The sequence below is a fragment of the Stenella coeruleoalba genome (assembly GCF_951394435.1).
Source record: "Stenella coeruleoalba genome assembly, chromosome: 2".
Lineage (NCBI taxonomy): Eukaryota > Metazoa > Chordata > Mammalia > Artiodactyla > Delphinidae > Stenella > Stenella coeruleoalba.
Window position 1 is genome coordinate 68,033,828 of NC_137147.1, and position 24,930 is coordinate 68,058,757.

General features: G+C 35.1%; 1 long non-coding RNA gene across 2 annotated transcripts in view; it reads left to right on the forward strand.

Annotated features, from left to right (window-relative positions):
• Positions 1-24,930, forward strand: part of LOC307181676 — a 97,496-nt gene that overhangs the window by 14,154 nt on the left and 58,412 nt on the right. For both annotated transcript variants that reach the window (XR_013827003.1, XR_013827004.1), the window contains exons 4-8: positions 6,806-6,912; positions 10,565-10,713; positions 13,106-13,204; positions 14,539-14,658; positions 23,336-23,469. This is a non-coding gene — a long non-coding RNA (uncharacterized lncRNA). The remainder of the gene's footprint in view (positions 1-6,805; positions 6,913-10,564; positions 10,714-13,105; positions 13,205-14,538; positions 14,659-23,335; positions 23,470-24,930) is intronic.

The following is a 24,930-nucleotide window of genomic DNA, read 5'->3' on the forward strand; positions in this document are numbered from 1 at the left end:
TTGGGGTCAGATATGGGACCAGGAATCATTTGATAGACCCTTTCATCTTCCAAACTCAAGTGACCCATCAAGGAGGAATTGTTCCACTACCCTAACAGCTGAAGGTCAGATAGGGTAATCAATTATGAAATTAAAGGTTAAACTAGCTCTCAAATTATTATTTGACTTTACCCAAAACTGTTTCCAGTAATGAATCCATCACTGAAGCAAGGAGAGTTTGATACTGTGGAAAATTACTCTTAGACAACTAATATCAAATATTGCTCCACATTTAATCTTCTAATAAGTGTCTAATGTGTGTCTTATATGTTTCATTGAATGTAGTGCCTATTCTAATCCAGAATGGTCTCACCTTTAGACCTCTAGCTTAATTACATCTGCAAGGAACGTTTTTCCAAATAAGGCCACATCCACAGACTTGAGGAGTTAGAATATAGACACATCTTTTTGAGACCACAAGTCAACCAACTACAGCTCAGAAAATGAATAATGCACTGATTTGGGGGAAAAAAAAAAAAACTTCTAGCAAAATTTCATTAGTTGGGTAGAATTAATGTCAGTATGAAATAGTAAAAAAATACTTGAAAATCTGATTATATTTTAGCATATATAATAATTTTAGCAATGCTAACAATCTATTAAGTAAATTATAATATCAGTGAAATAAGAATGGTACCCTGCAAATTTGAAAGCAACTCCTTTCTTCCCTTGAGTATTCTTCATATTATTATGTATGATTTTTTATATTGTTAGCAGATACTTTCATCACCGGTTAAAATCAATATGAGTTGAACCCTTTTGAGTAATCAAAAATTAGTTAAGTTTGAATTTATAAAATAAAACTCATAAGGAGGAATTCCATAGTTGAAGAATTAAAACTTACCTAAATTCACTTGGAGACTTGCTTATTTCAATACATATTCCTATAGGTTAATCTTATTACATATTCTTGAATAAGTCCAAATTTGATGAGCTTAATAGGAGATAAGAGGATATTAAAGTCTTAAATCTTGACCTACAATATCACATGTATTCCACATATTCCAATTCCATGTATTGGAATATCAATAATTTTTAACCAATTGGCTAAGCAAACTAAAACTCATGACTTTATATAAGATAATTAACACAAAAAACATGGGTCCTTGTCTAAGGCCTACTTGTCTAAGTTAGGTTTTGATCTAGAGAGTTCTCAAGCGCCTTCAGAGTAAATCAGTAGACTATCATAATGTGTCTTTATAGTCAGTAATATTTATTTGGGAAAAGTATATCAGTTTCTGTTTCAGGAACAAAAGCTAGAATACTAAACCTTGCTTTTGTCTAGAACATTCAGTTTGAGGCTAATCTCTTCAAGACCGTTCTCTGAAGAGATTCTTGTGCTTTAACAGTTCAGTTACTGAAATATAACAAATTTGCTCTATTAAATTATAACCAATTTCTCTAGGGAGTACCCTATTTAGAGCAAAGGTGAATAATTTTAACTTGGTTTAATAATTTGCTTCATCATTTTCCTGAGGCCATATAAGCATGAGGAGTTAAGGGGTATGGATCAAAACAACTATCAACATAGGATGTCAGTGGCTTCATAGCCACCAGCAAAATCGCAGAACCCCAGTCCTGAACAACATCAGCCGACTTTTGTTTAGCACTTACTTTGTGCCATCCACTGTCAGCACTTTACATGCATTAACTCATGTAATCCTCATAACAGCTCTATTATTGTCACTCCCATTTTATACACGAGGAAGCTGAGGAGCAGAGAGAATAAATCATTTATAGTGAGAAAGTGACCGAACAAAGATGTGAACCAGGTAGTCTGGCTCCAGAGTCCTCTCAACTCCCCCCTCGACTTTGTTGTTTCCTTAATATTATACAGCAAGCATTTTTCTAAACTGTAACATTATTTGAAAACATTATTTACATAGCTGTACAACATTCTTAGAGTTTTACTGTAATTCATTTTACCATTTCTATATAATCTTAGTTTTCTGGGGTTTTTTTTTTTTTTTTGCTATTATAAATAATATTTATACAAATGTCAGACCAGCTTTTCAATGACTTACTTTTCAAAAAAGTGAAATTGACAAACATAAGAATGTGAATTTTCTAAAGCACTTAATACATTATGCCAAAAGCATCCAGAAAGCTTCTATGGGTTTATATTGAATATAACCCCAGGAGTACTAGCTAGATAACAAAATAGCATAAGCAAAGGCACAGAAGGGTGAGAAAATGTGGTAAGTTCGGGAGAAGGGTGTAGAATAGTGGCAGAGGCTGAAACCAAAGAAGTGGACAGGGTCCAGACCATGAAGTGTACAGGGAAACCAAAAATTAGATAAAAACAGTCCTAGGTTTCTGACCTGGGTGTCACCAACCATTGGATTACCAGAAGTGAAATCAGATAAAAGGAGTAGGCATTTTGGGAGGAAGAAAATGAGAACAATTTTAAATACATTAAATATAAATTGTGTATGGCTTATCCACATGGCTATTTGAGATTTTCTGGCCTAGGACTCAGGGAAGCCAGAGCTTCAGCTGTAGATTTGAGAGTCAGTATTATATATTAGGTCATTGAAAATTGGTTGATCACTCAAAGTACGTTACAGCAAAAAGATAGGCCAGAACATAGAGTTTTGAAAACAACAATATTAAGTCTTATAATCTAGCTTCTCGAAACCGAAAATTTTTGAACTATAAATAACTGTAATTTTGTGATAACTAGCACTAATCATATAATCACATCGCGGTTCTGAATTTGGGTAGCAATACCGCCCACTTTCCAACTGACTCGTGTATACATATCAAATGGATTTAAAACGTTGTAAGAGAGAGTCCTAATCATTTTGCCTTTAAAATACACATTTAGGATTTAAGAAATTCAACTTTGCTCTAAAAAGGAAAAATTTATAATGAATTAGAGTAGTAACGATACACACACTCATCTCAAGAACCGGGAATTTGGAATAATTACCAAATTTTGAGAAATTAGTATAATTTTGATATTCTCTGGCCAGCAGACAGTCATAAGAGAAGCCCTCCCCTCCCCACCCCCTCCCCCATGCTGAAAGACATTTTTTTCTACAGGAAGGTCCCATCTAAATGATGTAGATTTGTATACTTTGCCACCTTGTGGTCATTGTAGTTATTTGCATGACTCCATCTGTACTATGGCTTGAAGATTTTTCCTGTTAAAATGGCTAGATGTTCTTATATATTTAATAACAATGCGAGCAAAAATATATTAGAATAAACTTGAATGACCTTGACAAAAAGGCAACCATGTCCAAGATGAATACCTATGAGATGAATTTATTATGGGCTGGTATGACTGCTTGATGACCTTTCCTGGACCTTTCTTAAATGTTTTTTTTTCCTGCATGATGCTACAGTAGTTATTTTGAAACAGAATAAATATTAATAAAAAGAAAAGGGCTATTACTCTTGACAGTGTGAATATTGACATAATCTCTTTTTTGCATTTCACTAAAGTTTTAAACAGAAAATAAAACTCGTGACATCATATATATGGAACATATATATGAATAAATGATAACCTTCTGTGAAACTCAAACCAAAGCATCCCTGAACACTTAGGTCAAGCTCTAGTTTCTATATTTTCCAGTTTAATCTGTAAGAAATAAATGTGCTGGAGAAATGAATATTTAAGATGTTTCTAGAGGTTCAGTAGCTATTGCCAGTTAACTAATGTGGTACAGATGCATTTTTAAGAGGTTTGGGTTACTTGCAAGATAATAATTACTGTATATTTCATTATATTGTTTCATTTTTTATTCCTTTTGGCATGAGATTTGATTTTTCTATGTTTGTAAATCAACAAAATATTCAAACATTTGTTTTGGAAGCTACTCAGAATCATCTTGGTTTTAGTGCTCTTTCTTAGGCATAAACAGAGGATTTTGCCATTTCAAGTCACTAGTTCTCTGTATCTTGAGGCAATAACTGGGTTTTAAACAACAGATTTGGGACTTCCCTGATGGTCCAGTGGTTAAGACTTCACCTTCCAATGCAGGGGGTGCGAGTTCAATCCCTGGTTGGGGAGCTAAGATCCCACATGCCTTGCGGCCAAAAAAAAGCAAAAAACAGAAGCAATATTGTAACAAATTCAATAAAGACTTTAAAAATGGTCCACATCAAAACACATTTAAACAACAGTTTCATAGACATAGTCATTCTTAAGACACATTTTATTTCAAAATTCAGGAAACGTTATTTAAATGTAGTGAGTTGAACAGCTCGGCTAAATGTTCTTAATTTCTTTTCCTTAAAAAATCTGTACACTTTTGACTCATTTAAGCTTTGGCATTAGAGTTGATAGGCTGCATATTTACTCATGTTATTCAGCTGAAGGGACTTTCTCAAAAGTATATCAGTAGTACAGAGCCCTGTAGAAAACACACAGCCTTGACTACAAGAGAAATGATGGGGAGAAATGATTATCATTCTATTACTAGAAAACCAACCCAGATTACAGATGCTCTTGATGTTAGGTCCATAATGGCTGTTCTACATGATAAGCTCTCAAGAATTATTTGGCTCATGTGTCCAATAAGGACAAGTCCCTCCAGAGAAGCATGAAGTAGCCAGGGCACACAGGCTTCTGCCACATATTTTTTCTCAGTTACCCACCAGCTTTAACTGAAATGAGGAGGGAGATTTCTGATAGACTGTCCTCTGCTGTGTATTGGAAACAAATTGTAGTACCTTGTTTAATTCTGAATTAGGGAGATTGGGTTTTACCTCATAGAATAAGAGGCTTTACTTATGCAGTGAGGATGGTCATAGCAGGCATACATTGAAAAACATAAGGATAAAAAGGGATAAAAGGAATCACTTTTGTTCACATACTAAGGAGCTTTGATGCAAAAATAGTAGCTCCATTCACATGCAAGTCCCATTATATGTGATATAATAAAGAATAGTTTAAGTGAAAAAAAAAATCAGTTCAGATGAAAGCTTGATTTATACCCCAGCTCAGCCATTTCCTATTTAGGCAAGTATTTAGATGTCTCCAAGTCTCAGCTTTCTCATCTGTAATATAAAAATAATTACACTTGCCTCAAGTGAACTCATGAATATTAAATAGAAAAAAATATTAAAAATTATACAAATGTGTGAGTCAGGATAGCATAGACTATGGTGTGGTAAGAAATAAGCCCCAAGTCTAAGTGGGTTAACAAAAAAAATAAAGTTTATTTCTTGCTCATATTACAGTCTGATGCAAATCTAGTGAGACTCTTTTCCAAGTAGAAGCCCAGTTTCTAGCAGCACAAATGGAAGAGAGCACACAATAGAAATACACCCAATTTTTGCTGTCCAGAATGGAAAGTGATGCACCACTTCTAAATTTGATTGCTGAGAGATAGTCACATGATCTTATGTAGATGCATGGCAGCTGAGAATTGCAGATGAGCACGTGGATATATTGCAAAAACCAGCAACCCCTACCGCAAGCAATGTATTTTTATTGTTGGAAAATTGAGAGTTCAGATGCACATAAAGAAAAAAATACACATTAAGCATAATCTCATTGTCCTTTCAAAATTTCAGTATCCTGTCAAACTTTTCTACATATGCATTTTCATATAATTTTTAATGAGCACAGGTTTTCAATAAATGCTGTTTCCTTCTCCTTTGGAGACTCCACCCATTTTCCTTCCATGCAAGAAAAGCATGCAAATTGGGAACAAGAATGACACGATAGGGATAAACTTAAATCTGCTCTAATTTCCTTCAAATGCACACCAATTACACATGTCTATAATTATTGCCAACTGATTACTTGTGATACAACTTTTTCCCAAGAACATGAAACAATGTGTCTTGCTTCAGAGGGTGAAGAGCCCTGCTTGCAGAACTTGCCAGAAGAGTTAGGTGGTGATTGAAGGAGTCATGAAACCTGGAACATATTTCCCTGGCTTCCTGTGTTCTACCTTAATTTTCCATGACAAAGTAGTGTGTATGATTTTTCATTGTTTCCTAATCATGTTGGTATATGCAGTAAGTCAAACTGCAGCATTCAATAACTCCTATGTTCCTGTTCAAAACAAATTATACTGCACACAAGTTTATTTTCTTCCTCTGGTCTCACTTCAAATCGGGTAGCTCTTATAAATAATACAAAAAAAACACATTATTTTAGAAAAGTACAGAAAATAGCATCACCTCTTACAATGTTACAGAAATATGTGGCTAGTTGGAAACCCTAAATCTAAACTCTTATGAATAAATATCCAAATGGACTCAGGAGAAGTAAGACTGACTTTTAAAGATCATCTTTTCTAATTTTTAATACTAAGGTAGATGTTTCATTGTAGGTTAAGCATGGCTATAGAGATGTATAGACAAACAAGACAAGACAATATATTCCTGCCACCAGTACAATGAAGATGATTGTTAAATAGTCATAGCAGTTTACTTTTTGTAAAATATAAGTCCTGAGTGACATTCTTAGAGCTGGTAAAATACATTGTTGGTAGTCATGAATACACTCAACAGAATTAACTTAAATATTCTTTATTGAATTTAATTTAGGATAGTGGTAGCAATAGATGCTTAGGCTCAGAAGGAAGCATAACAGCCAGGATAGAAAGAGAAAATGATCCTTCTAGAGACAGAGTGTGCATTCAAAGACAAGGAGAGAGTAGCTTCAGATCAATTTCATTCTCCCATGAGACTCATCTGTATAACAATTCCCAACCTGGTTTCTTGAAATTTCTACTCTAATTTTATTTTTTTTCTTTATTAACACCCTACTATGACCAACTTTTTTTTTTTTCCTTTTTAGTTACCGTGATTGGATCTCTCAGTTACTTGAGCCCATAAGGAGCCTTTGAGAGGTGACCATCTAGTCTGAAAATGTTCATGATGATTGGTCTCTGAAGACTTCATGAGGTAGGACCCTTCACTTGGGAATCTGATAGATGTTTGAAATTTTTTTAAAGCTGATAACCATGTACCCATTTGAAGAGACATTTATTTCTATTTATCTGGAATAAGTAATATGTTATCTCACTAGCATTCCGCAGTCCCTAGGTGGTAATTACCTATGTGAGAGGAGCTTGAAGAACAGTGCCTATCTGATCAAAACCCAGTGCCTAGGGTTTTGATTACTTTGTTAATGAAAATATTTCAATTTTTAGTGGTCTATAAGAGCAGGATAAGATACTGCATTTGAAGGTTAAGAATTTCCAGTTCAAGATACTAAGTCCTTGCTCTGCTAAAATGAACCGCTCACTTAGGAATGTAGAAATTTCCCTAGTTCTACTTGTGTAGACAGGATGAGCCCAAAGGCTGGGCTGGAGACATTGCCTTTCACCATAAACGTTTGATGTGAATCAGGGTCAGAAATTAAGACTAAAATTTTTTAGTCAAAGATGGAGATTTCTGGGACCTGGCAAAGCTTGTGTCCTGCCACAATAGTATTATAATTAGGGATGTGTTTTAGGAAGTTTGAAATAAACCAATGATAAAACATTCCTAAATCCAGGGAAACAATAAACTCACAGAATATATCTGTAGGAAACCTACCATATAATTTATGCAGCTAGAATTAACAGGGAAAGATGGGGGAGAGAGAGAATGATACAGAAAGAAGATAGAACGAGAAGAGAGGAGACTTGGAGAGAGACAAATAGATATGAAAAGTCAAGATATGTGGGCAAGTATCTGCTCCTATTCATAAAGAGGTTCCTGTCCCAATACTAGGTCACATGTAACTTAGCTGTACTTCATATAATTTAGCTGTACTTCATTTTGATGGGTCCAATATATCATTAAAATAAGAATATTTTTTCTTGAACTGATGTAACTGGATTTCTCATCTTTGCAACAACATACACACACACACACCTTAATACGTACATTAATTTTCTTAGTGTTTCAAGAAAACTTACTGTGTGTAACAAAGTAGTGTATTCTCTGTAAATAGTGTGAGCTAAAACAAGAGTTGAATTCTGCCTGGTGTGATGTGATACAATCAAGATAATACTAAAGAATGTATTTATTTTTAATGTATTTTTTGAAAAGCAGCATTTATAGAACATTCCCTGATGTTTTCTGGGAATTTGTAGACGAGCAATAAAAAGACATAATTTCCAACCTGGAGAAGTTTGAGTCCAGCCGTGGAGGTTCACAGTCTGGCAAACCCTGAAGTGTAACGCTTTGGACTAGAAATATCTCTGCCAGCAAATCACTCTGTCAAGGTTGTGGTCTGTCAGAGCTGGTAATTTCTGCTGTTGATGTCAGTATCCTGTCCCTCCTTATCATGAAATTGTTAGCTTTCTTACTCCTTAATTGCACTTATAAAAGAATCCATTACCAACCTGAATTCTTTACCATGAGATTGTGTTTTGCTTGTGAACAAACCTGATGTTCCTGCTGTCTAAGTCCGCTTGGGCTGCTATAACAAACATACCAGAGACTGGGTGGCTTAAACAACAGAACTTTATTTCTCACAGTCCCAGAGGCTGGGAAGTCTGAGATCAAGGTGCCAGTAGGTTTGGTTCCTGTGATAATCCTATTCTTGTTTGCAGACTGTCACCTCCATGCTGTAACCTCACGTGGTGGAGAGAGAGAGCTCTGGTCTCTTCATCCCCTTCTTAGGGCACCAATCCCATCATGGGGGTGCCACTGCTGTTACTTCCAAATACCATCACACTGGGGGATTAGGGCTTCAACATATGAATTTGGGGGGAAACACAAACATGCAGTCCATAGCACTTGTACAGGGTCACCTTTAAAAAGGGTATTAGTTAAAGATGAACCATGTGTCTGATTTTTAGATAAAATTTTAGCTAAGATATGAAATGGAAACATGTTCTTTTGCCCAACTGAGATAAATATACTTGAATCCTCTTTCCAGAAATCTAATCAAATGGAGAGTTCTCACCCTGGCCAAGTTTTCTGAAACATTCAAAACACTCTGTTGACCTACATCGTTGTGCATTGTTAGCAGCTGAAAACATAACATCGCAGTGTGCTAGAGTTACAAAATGTTTTGAAATAGTTCTAGAGACCTGGTTATGCTTATATAGTGCAGCAAGATATTAAAGATATTAAGTCCTGCACATATTTATTGATGTCCTACTATGCATTTTGTAGGCACTGTGCTAGATAATGAGGACTCAGTCCTCAAATAGAGTCTAATCCAGAAGATGAAAAAACCAGAGACAACATGTCAAAAGTCTCAGAGATAATGGCCTGTAGCATTCCATAGATTTATGATTCTAGAAGGGAACCAAAGCATCTGGTCTAGCCCTTCACTGTGCAGAAGTTGAAGCTGAAGTTCAGAGAAAGTCTCTCATTCGGGACCCCCTGGGTCTAAAACCCAAGGCTTCTGATGGTCCCACGAGCATTGTTGATTTGTCAGAGAGTGGATGCATGGCACAGATCCTAAACTCACATATGGGTTTGTTTGGGGGACTCATTTAAGTTCCTGGTTTTTGTACTTTTTATAGGAGTCAGGGTCTAACTACAAAGAATATTATGATCATCCAAATTCAAAAAAGCACAAAACAATGCTGTGAACATTTTACAGTACCAGCTTGTAAGTTATTCCTAATGGCCCCAATATTGTTCGATTTCTAACTCCTAGAAGGAAGGAAGTCATACACGCTGATACCCTCACGACATGGAACACACATGGTACTTGGTGTTAAGTACCAAGCTCTTAGATTAATTAATTAATATATAAACTGGGGACAGGGAAGTGAGAAGCTGGGGTTTCAGGAAGAAGTAACTGAGTAAGTTATTCTGGAAAAAAGTTTACCTCATAGCAAGTGTATCCACCTGAGTTATAAGTAACTGAAAATAGCACCTCCTATGAAAGCACAAATCTTATGTATAGTAGCCTTGCAAGGCAAAATTCTGTAAGATTTTCAAGGAAAATGGTATAACAAATGACAGAAAAATGGGTGGTACTATACAAAGGTTAATACAATGTTCTTGCTTTTTTGTGCCTTCAGATTTCAGACATACTTAGATTGAACCTCCACCCTTACAAAGACATCTTGGTCTCCTCAATGATACCATGGGACCTCAGCAACCCTTGTTCTATTTGCATGTAACTTTCCCCTGGCCTCCTCCTCAGGCCATGAGCCACGGCACAAAGTCATGCCTGCTTCCACTGCAGCTCCAGGGGAAGCTCAGGAAGGCTGCAAATGATTGGCATTATCACGAGCTCTTCCACAGTCATAGAATTTCAAACCCTCTTGGTTTTTTGTTTTCCTTTTAAAAGTTCTGACATGACTTTCAGAGAATCAATCTAGAATGAGATTATTCATTCATATTAGATTACTTAAGTCTCTCCTTCTGATACCGAAAAAAGAGTCTCCAAATACACAGAACATTAATATTTGTTTAAAAGGCATGGGTTTATAAAAATAGGCCCTAATTTCTAACAGGTGTCACTGACTGAGTAGCATGAAAACTGCCAATTATTTGAAAGAAGACTGTATTTAGAAAAGATTTAGAGACTAAATAATAATAATAATTTTAAAGTTCTTGGTCAGGGTTAGTGCTGGATATTTTCCATCTGTCCTTCCAGATCCACTGTGCCACTTCTGGACTCTGCTCTGTGCTCCGGTAGATGGAGCTTGTGTCCTGCTTCTCCTGGGCTTCCTGTCCTTTGGCTACAACTGGCTTCAGTCTGCGGAAGGAAAGAGCAGGAGAATGAAGGAGGGAACTAGAATTCTGGTAAACTACTTATTCCTTCCCTTTTCCTCTAGAGGCAGGGATGGTAACAACTCCCCTTGTTGTGAGCCCCAGGGTGCTGCATTATCCTTTGGGTTTCCTTTCTTCTCTTGACAGATACAGAAAAACTTAAGCAAAAACATAGAGCTAATTAAGCTCAATGAGGTTAGGAATTTCTGCTTTGCTCAGAGCCTAGAAGAGCACCAGGCAAATAGTAGGCACTCAGCACATACTTGTTGAATAAATTGTTATACACGTACATTCTTATGAAAATTATAATTGTTAAATAAAGATATGTAAAGATAATATTTATGATTTGTAAACATAGAAATTAAAAATAAATTCCTACATGCATACCAAAAAAACCCCCCAATCACATCCATTTTTATCATATGTGCTTGATTTTTGCTACAAGTATATGAATAAAAAGGTATTAATGAGTGAGAGTGACACTGGCAGTGCCCTAATGAAAATACCTGGAGAAAGATGGTCACTGCTTAAGACAGAGTTTAACCTTTGTAGGTAGGAGATAGTTTATGCTTTCTCTTTCAACTCCCCCAAAATAAACTGCACACTTATACGGTCCCTTATGTAATAAATGTTTATCTAGTCCAGACTGGGTTTCCGCACTGCTCTAGAAGCTGAGAGTATAATGATGAATAAACTCCACCCTATGGAAATGTGATGGGCTATGGGTGGGGTAGATGAGTATTGAGTGTTTTGGGAGCCCAGGAAAGGATTATCTGATCCTTGCCTTAAGACTTCTTAACAGGAGAGCTGAGAGATAAGATGATGGGGGGTGAGGTGGGGCAGGAAGGTTTTCCAGGCACAGGGGATAAGAGTCTGCACAAAGTTGTGGAGAGCGAAAGCATGCCTCAGGCAACTGGAAGAAGTTCCTTATGGCTGGAAAACAGAGTGAGAAACGGGATGGAGAAGTAGGTAGGTCAGACCATGAAAGGCTTTACATAAGATTTAAGGGAGTTGAGATTTCAAACCTGCTAAGCACTCATAGAAAAGGGGAAAAAGAAAAGTAAGGAAAATGATTATTCTGTCCATATTCTCCAAAATATAAATATACATACACATTTTATATCTCCCAACTGGAAGGAAGTTAAGGATCGCAAAAATTGCTGTAAAGCAATGGTTTTCTAGTTGATACTAACCCATATTCTTTGATTTGTTTAAATAACAACTATGGTAAAGCAGTTAGTAGTTACTGTGTGTTTGCTATGATACAGGGAATGTTCTAGGAAACTTACAGGTGTGATTTTTTTTAGCAATCAAGATAACTGGATAGATAACCTTTGGAAGTAGTTACTATTAGTATCCAAAATTTAGAGATAAAGAAGAAGAGGTAAAGGGAGGTTAAATGGCTTATTCAAGGTCACACAGATAGTTAAGTCATAAAGTTTTTTAAAAAGAGAGGGAGTAGAGCAGTTGCTTTGCCTTACCTGTTATGAAGGTAGGGTGGGCATTGATACTGAACATGAATAATAAAGGCTCTGCTGATAAGCTTTCTTTATAATGAGGCAAAAAATTGTTTATGCATCTTATACCACGGCAGAGAGAACAAGCCTAGCGAATGGGTAAATGAAGACTTTATCTGTTGAAATCTATGTAATCACAAACACAGCAATTAAATTGCTTTTCTATGGGGAAAGTTTAACAGAATTTTTTAAAGTCAGGGGAGCCATGGAAACTAAAAAAGGAAGCTTGAATCGAAACAGATCAGGAATCAGGAAGTCAAGGCAATGTCTGGTACCTCCATTTTCCTCACTTTAGAATAAAGTCACATTTTATATTACCATACTAAAGTGTTTAAGAATTATACACCAGACAACCACTTGAAAATAGGCTATAATTCTATAATTTGAATCAAACAACTTCTAAGTCTTTAGTTTTAATACATGTGTACCATTTAATCTTTTTTTAAAAAGTCTTTGGTTGTTTGACACCAGCAGATGGCACCCTAACAAAATAATTTGTGTGCCACAGGTGAACTTTGTGTAGTCCTTTTACATGCAGATGCAAGGGAAGCTCAGTGGATCTGGACGTGCAGGGTAGCAAAGAGAAAAACCAAAGACAAGACTTGATCTTTTTAAGTCAGACAGCTTTTGTTTGCAGAGGAAAAAGCAGAAAGAACATTTTTCTCATTATTCTTTATTTTGTGAATAAAGAATAGTTTGAATCATTATTGTAAGAAAACCCTCTATAAATCTGCATTAAAGGCCTAACTATAATAGGTAACGTGATTACATTGAAAGGAATAAAATGGATTGATACATATATTTTCCAGCCAAAAAAAAAAAAAAAGAATTTGAAGAACCAAATATTCTTTTTGATTGCTTTGGCTTTCAGAGGTGACCCTAGAGTTTTGTTTTGTTTTGTTTCACAGTTTAATTGAGAAGAATTTAAACAGAAGTCTGCACAGAAACTACTCGCCACAATACCCATCTCAACATCAGGCCCATTCAGTTTGAATTGTTCCAATTAGGTAATTGGTGTTTGCATGCCCCTTTTGCTATTCATGTGTTAACTGTTATTTTTAAAGCAAATACAGATTATTGTGTCAAGATCATGATAAAGGCATCTATAAGGGATGAGTACCTTCCTGTTTTGGAAGGAGTCAGGGTTACCACTTTTCCTTTCTTCTTCCTCTCCTCGTCCTTTCACTTAATTCCAGGTATTTGCTTTAAGAAATCAACCATATTTGCAGTTTGCCTATCATTTTCTTGTCTCTGAAAAGAATAACGACTTACGTTTTTAGCCTTTTTACTAAGCCTTCTCACCTGCCTCAGTTTCCTACCAAATAATTATTTCCTCTGTAAAGATATCAGTTTATAATTAATTTGCAAGAAGCCATAATAAAAGAACCAAACTTTGGCATGAAAACTACCCCGGATCTAAGAGCAGCCCTCTCTCTAAGATGGAAACTCCAGATTTGAGGCAGCAGCAGCAACATTCTATAATCAGGATCCATCCGCTTGCCTTGTGCACTGCTGCAAAGGGGGAAGAAAGACATAGAAGGTTGTATAGGGCTAACTTCAGAGCAGGCACCAGAAGACGTGGCCAGTTTGTGAAGCTGATCGTCACTGGTGAGGATCTGAAAGAAGAACTGAAGGCTCCTCATTGCCTCTGCCTCCTAGCTCTTGCTGAAGAGAAGGGCTGAAATTAAATATATAATTCCATCCTCTTTAAGACCTCTTTAAGAATGAGAAGACTCAGGATTTGCTTTCTAAAAAGAAGGAATGGTGACAGGAGGCAGAGCCCTCCTAAATGAAAAAAAGAAGCTCAATTCCACCAAAGCCTTGGCAAGCAAGTGAAGCCAGAGCTTGGAAGATGAAACACACGTTGAAGAAAATGAAGCTCAGTGAATTAACAACCTGACTTGAGAAGATCACTCAGCTGCAGATAATAATGGTTAACGTTTATTGAGCACAAACTATGACTTGAGGACTCTTTAAAATATTTTACATTAGTTAATTGATGAATTAATTAAATGCTTATGATAATCCATGATCTTGGTGCTACTGTGTATATATTTTGAAGTTGAGGAAACTGCAGCACAAGCAACTTTACCCAAAATTGCCCAGGTGGTCTGGGTCCACTTTTAACCACAAATTCTTACCATCTTTCTAATAATTTTCTATGAACCTTTTGTGAGATTGCATTTATTCTGGGAGAAGTCTATACCCTACTCCTGTCACCACTGTCTAAATAAAGATGGAGAAAGACTGGGGTTTTATACAACAAAAAAGAGAAGGTGTTTTTCTTTAATTTTGGAGCAGTGGAGCTTTCTGGATTGATAACAAAGCTCAACATTGCCAGGTTTCTTCATCATTGGGAAATGTGATTCAGCTGTCCTGCCCCAGAGTGCCTGGTCATCATGGCAGATCCGTCAGAGTTTGCAGAAGGGGAAAGTTTCCGCTCCTCAAGAGTGATGTCAAGGTAAGTGTGCTTCAAGAGTTAGTGGGAGGGACTTCCCTGGTGGCGCAGTGGTTGAGAGTCTGCCTGCCGATGTAGGGGACACGGGTTTGTGCCTTGGTCTGGGAAGATCCCACATGCCGCGGAGCGACTGGGCCCGTGAGCCATGGCGGCTGGGCCTGCGCGTCTGGAGCCTGTGCTCCGCAATGGGAGAGGCCAGAACAGTGAGAAGCCCGCGTACCACAAAAAAAAAAAAGAAAAAAAAAAAAGTTAGTGGGAGGCACAGAGAGAAATGTGACAGCAGGTAGGGACTGAGTAAAGGAAACTGGTGTTTTAAACAAATGCAGAAAAGCCATTTTAGAATCACTGGGAAGGAGTGGTCAGTCAAGAAACATACCAGGATGGTTTCAAGTCAATGAAGTCAGGGCTTCACTCTCCATACAGAGAGACTCTTTTCTGGGTATAAGAGAGAAGAGTTATCAGTTGAGTCTTGACGACTATTCTAGCATTCTAAAGTGTGAATCATGTCTGGGGACTCCTTGTCCAATTGTCGAGTTATCGGTGTCACTTGTCAGCCTATTCTTCCACCAAATAACAATGCAGCCAGTCCTGCCAAGTAACTCCTTGATCAATAAAGAGCAATCTTAGGCCTATTTTCTTCACTTTTTCTTTCCTTCTTGAGATGCCAAGAGGTAGATGGTTTCTGGGTCTTCTCCTTAGCAACTGTCTTTCACAACTCACCTCCCATCAGCCCAATTTGTTTTCCCACTTTATCCTAAAGTACTCCAATGAGGGAAGCTAATAAAAACCATGAAAGGCAGAAGTTGGGTAACTACAGTCATTAACGTCTCTGAAGTTTTTTTCCCCTTCTGTGTATTATCACCATCAAGGCTAGGCTGATGTTTAGCAAAGAGCACCTGTCAAAACAAAAGAAGAGTTTCACACCTCACAATTTTAAGCCCCAGGTAAGAAACTCAGCCTGGTGGATCGGCAAAAAGGAAGACAAGAAACCCGAAACTCGTAGACTTGGAGTAGAGTTAAATGAGTTTCCTCTGGGTACCAGCAGCCTTTTGTTTAACACGATTAAATCCTCTTTGTTTCATTACAGACATCAGTGCGAAAACAAACAGTGTGATCAAGATAAGGGCCTGGAGCAGCATTCTGTTTCTCTTTCTCTTTCTTCTTTTTCTCAGAGAGCTATCACCACCTCTCAGTGGACAGGCTTAAAGGAACTTAACTGGCTCACAGAAAATTGATGAGCTGAGCTGAGCAGGTGTACAGGAAAGCTTTGGGCTGCCAGGTTAGGGGATGGAAAAAGTGTGAAGCACTTATGTCCATGACCAGATTGAGTGATAAGAGGACAGGCTTCCTTTGCTATCTAATTAATTGTCTTTCTTTTCAAAACACAGTCTTTGATTTTGAGAAGCATCTGAAAAAGATAAGACCTAGTCCTGGTGAAATACAACAAGCAACTCCAAAACTCATATTGAGGTTGGAGTCAGGTGGTGGGAGGATGGAGTGGGGAGGAGGAAGATGTTACCGAGTCAGTAACCAAAACAACAAACTATTGACTGGTCAGGAGACAGCAGTCAACTGAATTCTATCAAGGATGCAACAAAACTGAAACCTCTGTTTCCAAGGCAGTCCTTTCTATATTATTAAATTGCTTCTTTTATTGTTGTTAGACAACACGAACTCCTCTTCCTAAACAAAACATAGACATTGTCAGTGTAACAGCTACACTGAGCTGACAGAAGCTGGGGTCATCCATATACACATTTTAATTACCTCTTTTCAGTCAGGAACATCATTAGAAGTTTATTATTACCAGCCACTATCTTGTGATCTTAATTGGCTTCCTTCACAGACGACACCATGATGCCAATGCAGAAGCTCTGGCAGCCTCCCAGAGATAGTGACCAGATCGGTGACACTTTACACTGATACTGTCTTCAGCTGAATAACAACCATCAGTTTAAGTTTTAATGCTAGACATGAGGTGGAAGCTTCTTTTAACACCTGTATGCAGAGATGTTCCTGATTCCGTGGTGTTGAAAAACACACTGAGAGGGAAGACTTTTCACACACCCTTTTCTAGAGTTACAGAGAAATTATCTATAGGATAAGAGAGGGGCATGCCAAGCAGCCCGTTATTCCCCGTGGCTCTCTTGGATACTGCTAAAATGAAAAAAAAAAAAAGTTTGCTTACCAAATGGAAAAATCTGGATCCATTGACTCACAAATTAAATCTGCAACATGGACCATGGTTATCTGGCTGCTTGCTACTCAGAAAGTATGGAAACACCGTTAAATTAATAGTTTTCATTAATAACACTGGGCTTGAATGAATAATAATTATTAACTTAGTTTTCAAAGCACTTGCAATCATGTTGGAGATAATGGCAAACTTTGAGGCAGGGAGGAAAAAGAGAATGATTGTCAAATAAACATATCGTCAGGTCCTGGGGTGGATAGGAGAGAGAAAGGTCTTTCTGTGAATAGAATTAGTATCTTTCTCTTTGCAAAGGAAAAGAAATAAGTCCTGAAATTTTAATTGCTGGGGTTAACTCTCTGTAAGATCAGGCTTATGATATCTCTGGGAACAAGGTTACTTGGATACCTTCTTATTACAGATAATTATATTGTTGATTCCCGGCCCTTTGGGCCATTCTTCAGACATTTGTAGAAAATGAGCTAAGTCACAAATATTCTAACTTTAGTTATCAAAATTCAGTAAAATTTTGAACTCCACCAAAGAGAAAAAAATCAGTTTAAAAAGCTACAAATATCAGTGGATTACTTATTCAGAATAATAATGGTTAGAAAGCTTGTTGTTATTTTTATAGTTAAGATTCAAGTAATTTTGGTATTATCAGTATATTCCTGACATTCTTTTAAAAGAGATTCTTGTCATTCATCACGATCTGCAGATTTAAGGGATACATCTACAAACATCATCGCAGAAAGAGCCTAGTAAGTGGGTAGACTCCTAGCAGTAAAATTTCCCATTCAGTGAATTGAATTAGTGTAGACATTAAGGTCTTTGGAAAGAGCCATCAGTCCACTTTGTTCTCTCTCTAGAATTTTGGTTATCAGAGGATTGGTACATCTGCTTTCTTTCTGGAGTTTACTCTCTGGTGACCCAGAACACATAGGATATTTCCCCAGGACATTATATTTTACTTTTTAATAGCACTCCACCTTTTAATTATAGGTAAATGTTACGAAAATTTTTAAAGTATAAACGACAAAAATAACTTCAGTTTATGGAATTCCTGGAATATGAGGTCATGTCATGGTTATCCATATATAAGTATAATTTCCATGCCATATGTATAGGTTTAAATTTTAAAATGTCTCTTAAGACATGACATTGATATATTCCTTCTACAAATATAGCTGAATTCTCTGTGAGAAGAATCTTGAAATAAAGAAAAAAATTGGATGAAAAATTCAAATCCCCATAATTATTATGAGACTGCTACATATGGTTTATACCACACACAGTGAAATGGAGACATAAAATGATTCTTTTCCTCCACTACCAAGCATAACCTCTTGGCGGCTCCACTTCTGTTGCAGGAATGGTCATCTTTTGCCTGCAGAAAATAGTTTCCTTCTCATCCTCATTTTTGTTTACCTGATGGATTTCCTCTTTTTAGGGAGACATGAAAATTCGCTTTACATTTCAACTGCTTTACTGTATTGAAACAGGATGGTGAAAATACAGCTGTTTAAAACATACTGTGTGCAAAAAGGAAATATTATTTTTAAGAGTTATCAAAATCAGAGTGCCAATCACTCTTAAAAGCAGGGTAAAAATTACTTGTACTTCAATATTTATATTTATATTTATTATAAGAAAAAAGGTTTTTTTTTGGTGGAAAGAAGGTGCAGAAAAGGGCACAGTATTAGCTAAATATTGTACCTTAGAACATCAGTCATTTCCTTCTCAATAGTACTGAAAGGGTCTAATTTATAAGTTTTTCCATCTCCCTGTTATGCTGGTTTGTAAGTTCTGACACTGCTACTGGTATGTTAATGAGAAGCTAGCGTTCCATTAAGAGAAAACCATATGCTCTGCTGCCTACTGTGAAAGAGAAAGCATGTAATGTGGCTGTTGCCTTAGTAACACATTAATTCATTTTGTCAGTGTTGGCACAGATCATTTCATTTATAAGAAAACAAGTATAATAGTTTACCACATCTATAATATTTACAGTGTTTCTGTTACAAAACAGTGACAAAATGAGTTTAAAAAATAGAGTTGGTATATCATTAAAATACGGAATTTGTGGTAAAATTTTCCCTGTAAAAATGAAAAAAAAATAAAGATTGCTGTAAAATTTCCCTCCACAATTCTACTTAAAACATTTTAACACCAAACTGTTTGCTTTTTAGCATATTTGTATTATACTAATAACGTGCGTCTGCTGCAAAAAATTTAGTCCATGAAAAACACAACTGCATTAACAGTTTTTAATGAATGCTAAACAAAATATTTCATACAACAGTTTTGTTAAATTACAACCATTATAAACCTAATCGTACGCTAGTGTGTTACTCATAACAAGGCTAAACATTTATCTAGTTTTATCTGTTCTTCCAGATGTTTATTAGTATTCTAGCACTCCTAAAATATTTAAATTAAGCCACTCCATTTTCTCATGTGAATGCATTTGGGGTTTTATTCACAGAAAATCTAGTCACATGTATATCTAAATAAATATAGTACCCTGTATATGCTTTATGCACAAGTGATACTTAATGTGAATTGAGATAATCCAAAAGCATGATAAAGGAGAGAAGTGATTAGAGGAAAGACAAGTTCCTGTTTATTAAAGTCTGCACCTGCAGCAGGGTATCAGTTCTACCCATCCTTAGGGTATTCCACACCTGTAAACACACATTCTTAACAACAAACATTTTGCATCTGTGATGTTCACCTACCTTCTTTAACCAATAAAAAGGGACCTGTGTACAAGATAGCGAGCAACTATCATTTACCAGTTTATGTAATGATTCAAGTTTTATCTCATTTCAAAGGAAGCATTTATACATTTACATAACTTATACAAATGGGTGCAAGGCACTGTAGAGCTGGCCATGTAAGTAATGAATGGCCAATTATACTTTCAACATTAAGAAATACCTTCTTAATATATGTGTGCAGTGGGTTCTTCCAGAGCTTCATGAACCAAATGTGGGTGTTTTTGTTTCAGTTCTCTCGATTATATTCACAGCAACGCTCCAAGTTTGATGGGATTCTTTCTAATTAGAACCCAAGACCCAAGAGGACTTTTGAGAGTCTCCCTTACAGACCTGCAATGTGATTACTCTGGGAAACACTTTAGAAAATAAAATTTATGATTAGCTTTAATGAAAATGACTTTAGTTTTAACTTCATAATATCTCTGCTTTGATATGAGTAAAATACTTTGAATGGCTACATCACCAGAAGAGAAAATATAAGCAAACATCAATGTGATTTTATATGATGGGGAATTAAATGTCTCTGAAATGTAATCATATCACATTGACTCACCCAATAAAAGTAAGTTAATGAAGTATTTTATCTAATTCACATGTTTTTACTTATTAGTTTGCGGTGCTTGAAAAAATAAAGCTGTAAACTTTTCAAGATCCTTCTTTCAACTCAAGCTATTTCTATCAATAAAACTGGTTTGTCAGCAGTTAAATGGCACCACACTTGTGCTTTAAGTACATGAAATTACGGGTATCTTTATAATAAGATTCACTGATTAGACTTACTATAAATAATGTGATACATATTACTATGACTTTGGTTAAATAAAAAAATTATCTTGTGGTTGGTAACACCTCAAATTTTAAATTCCTTTGATTTTAACAATTTATTGTTACTTATGTCCCTCCATTAATATGATAATTAATGTAAGATTAGAGATTAAAGTTATGAACTGGAAAATATACATATATAAGTGTATATATGTATATATACACACATATGTTTATACTATTCAATATATTATTATTTTCTCTTGAGAAATAAAATCACATATTTTCTATCTGTATAGTCCTAGTGAATTCTCTTATGTTTCTCATGATTACTTCCAAAATCCACATACAATATTAAGAGCAAAGAAAACTATTGTCGTATCTACATGACCATAAAAAGGATAAAATAAAAATTCACCAAAAAAATTATTATGCTTAGGTATATTATACCCTGTAATCAGGTTAACTATCCTTTCCTCTCTGGTAGCGTCAGCTGTGTTCACTTTATTTCCACACAGATATGTGAGTAATACAGAATGACAGTTGTGAAGGTCAACTTTGCTCAAGGTCAGTTTTATGTATACATTTGTGAACGTATCAGAGTCTAAGGAGTTCAACTCTGATAATATTAAATTATTATGTTGCTTCATAACTGCTTACCCACAATATTTTAAAATGATATAATCTTTGATCTGTAAATAATATTTATTATAATCACTACTTTGAAATATACATGAAATACAATCAATATATATCAAGTAAAAGTAGATTTTTTAGCTGTTTGGAGTACTTTAAAAACTTTGAAGGAGAATATAGTAAATATGTATTAAAAACCCCAACATTAAAGTATTTTAAAAATCATACATGTCAAAAAATAAATGCTTCATTAGTGTTTGTTGAATAAATGAATGAACATAAAGCATGTAAGTATACTTGCATTTATACAAACCCTCTTAGTCACATATGTGATAAATTTATCATATAAATAAACTTATTGGTGGAGCATTTTGACTATAAGAGTGCTGAAAGTGAGTATTTAAAACTTAACAGTAACTAATCAAGCTTAGCCTTTGAAGTTAATCTCTTATAGAGTAATGTTTCAGTCCAGTTTAATTCAATGTGAATTTGCTATGTGGTGAAGGGAAGACAGAATTAATGACCTCTCAAATTCTTAAGAATTTTAAGATTTCAACAGATAAACATGCCAGTATTTGGAGAAGGATTAAATAATGTTAGCTGCACATGTATGCCTTTTCAATATTTATCTTCACTTTTGTTTAATGGCATATAATTCAACAAAAAGTTGGTCAGTAGTTTTAGATGAACTCAAATTCGCATTGTAGTAAAAACTCAATTTACCCAAGAGACAAATCATTTAAAATAAATGTCTGAATATTCATTATTCCTGATTTAAGTAGAGCAGCACATTTATATATTTTATATAACGTGTGAAAAATTTATACATAATATATTTTATCATAAATTAAAATAGTTATATAATAAGAGTGTAAATATTAATAGATATCCAAAGATTTTAATCTGAGATGTAATTTGTTATTGTCATAATTTAACACAAAATATGTAATATGATACAAATACTAAACTTTAAATAGTTGAACACAGAAAAAAATTGGTCTGATGCATTATGGGAATAGAAACAGAAATATGTCAGTATAAGCATAATGACAAGATTTGGGTTGTGTTGTTTTCTGGGAAAATCAAGATCCCTGTTTTAAGTTTGTCTTGTTTATTATCTACTTATATTAATAATATTTCCTAATTAAGTGAGAAATTAAAATTCATATATATGCTGTAATATTTTAGAAGATATATGTAGTATTATATTATTGTTCCATTAATTTATACACTAACAATTGCTGGCTACTAACTTATAACTATTCCAGTGATTAGGGTATTCTAAAGAATCTAGTCTTGGGATATTGTTTTCTAAGCTATATGGTATAGGAGGATATATGACAGCACATGTGACCCACACTTTTATGATATAATTAGTATATAAAAAGGCTTTATTTAGAAATACTGGCACACTAGATAGTTATATATTTCAGTAAGTTGACTTTAACAGAATATGTTAGAGATAAAAATTTTTCCAAGTTGATGTAAAGATTATTCAAACATACACCACACATTTTTTTGAGTTTTGTCTCCTTTTTAACTTTTGGTCAAATTGATGAGCAGCCTAGCTTCATAGCAATGTAATATGGAGGCAGAATCATGTCAGAAGGCTAGACTTTTGACTCCTGGAATCTTATGTTCTAGCCAGTCCAGCAGGATTTTTCTTTTGCTTGTTTGTTTTGCTTTTTCCTCTTTTATACAGAGAACGAATTTTATGCCTAAAAAAGAAAGATTCTTGTGGGGAAAAATGTAGTAAAGAACACAGTATCAAATTTGAACTCTTCTCTAGAAAATGAAATTTAGACATTTATACATATAAAATACTTTTATCACTAACTATATCCCCATAAACTATACCTTATTTTAATAAAATCAAAGAATATTTTCATAAACAAAGAGTATATACTGAGACACTCATGTCAGAACTGGACCTTTTCATCTTTAATATACAAATGCTACTTGCAGAACTTTTACCATGATAAAATTTTCTCTTATGTTAATCAATAAAGGGTAACATAAATTTTCTATAAATCCCACTCTATTTAAGTCCCCTCAAGGCTACTTTACTGGTCATATTTACAAACTTTTGGTTATAACACTCATGCTGAAATGTTTTTTGAAAATATGATGATACCACCCAAAGCAATATATAATTATTTTAGACTGGGTGTATGAAGAATGCTTGACCTGTGGCCTCACTAGAGAGTTAATCAAGAAGACTTGAAAGGTGGGTTTTCTGATTTGTGCAAGATTAATATTCATAAAACAACCAACTTTTTTTCTTCATTTTCTTTTTGTTTGAAAACAGATCTCCAATTCTTTTGCTCGGTTCACTCATGCTCCAGGAGTGTGGGAATTTTGTCTTCATCGGTGTATTCTTCATAGTATGCTAAGTCACTGCTCACTAAACATTTGACAGCTTGAACTGAAACCCTATAGTAGGTAAGTTTGTCTTTACTTATAAGGGATGATGTTGCACTTTGTGTTAAAATGTTTATTAAATTTACAGAAATAATTAACTTCATAAGCTAAACCTAGACAAAATGTAATTCCCCTTCTTGGTTGTCATGTACTAAACGTATAAGTAATTTTAGCCATAATTGCTTTAGTGAATTGTTAGCCTATGTAAAATTTTAAATAATATCCAGTTGATTGTATATTAAAGGTTTCAAGAAATACACATGTCATAATTTGTTATGCTAGAGTAGGCAGGTAATCAATGCTCACACCAAATAATTTTCATAAAATTAACTTTGACATTCAAGAATTCTTGTATATATATTTTATTATCAATGCTGATCAATGTACTTATAAACTATCCAATTACATAGGGAAGTTTCCACTCAATTGAACATCTGGTTGTTGAGTTTCATATGTAATTCCAGAAAGATTAAATTATTTATTCAAGATTAGAATTTAAATACTACTTAAAATTCAAACTTTTTGCCAGTTTAGATTATTTCTAGATATAGCTAATTTAAAAACTTATAATCATAAAATTGCAATATTAAGTACAATATGGTTGGGGTGAAGAAGTAAATAAATCTACCCTGAAAATTATAAAACAAACTCATTTCTCTTTCACCTGTTTAATGTTAATTTTCCTGTTGTTAAGCCCACAATAAATTATTCACTGAATATAATACCATATAGGTACAAATCAATCATTACTTACTAACACAGTAATTCACTGAGATTATATGTTTGCTAAAGTTATTTATCTAAGTTTACCCCTAAAACACAGTATTACCATAAAAAATGTTAGAATTTTAGGCTTTATCAGGATGCTAATGGGGCAAATACTTACCACCTTGGTTTTATAAGCCAAAGGTATTTTAGAAAGTCCTATCTTACAAATAATTACAAGCTAAAACTTAGAAAGTAGATTTCTGGAATTTGAATATAGTTTTCTACATGTATAATATTATAATGAAGAAAAAGGAAGAGGAAGAAGCTGAGAGAAAGAAAGAGAAGGAGGAAGGAAGAGGAAGGAGGAAGGAAGAGGGTGAATGAGGGAAAAGAGAGGAAGTGGGGAAGGAGAGAGTTCTGGAGGAAATTTTCCTAAATTACTGAACAAAAGTTGAAATAGAAAAAAGAAAATTTAGAAGGATGGGTGTGTTTGTGTGAGAAAGAGATTAACCAAAGCTAAGTCTGGTTATGTGTTTAAAATCGGAGAGAACGAGGGGCAAGGAGAATGCTTCAGGGGACTCATTCCCCTCAAAGGAGGAAAGAGATGGAGAGAAATGCATGAGGCAGATAAGGGCCAACAGGTGGCACCAATGGATTGAGACAGTTGAGTTGTTTGGCAAGTGTAGCTGGTCAGCTTGGAATTGGGAAGAGAAAAAGACTGAAACTACTGCAGGAACACATATTTGTCCTGAAGAAAGATTAAACACAGAATGG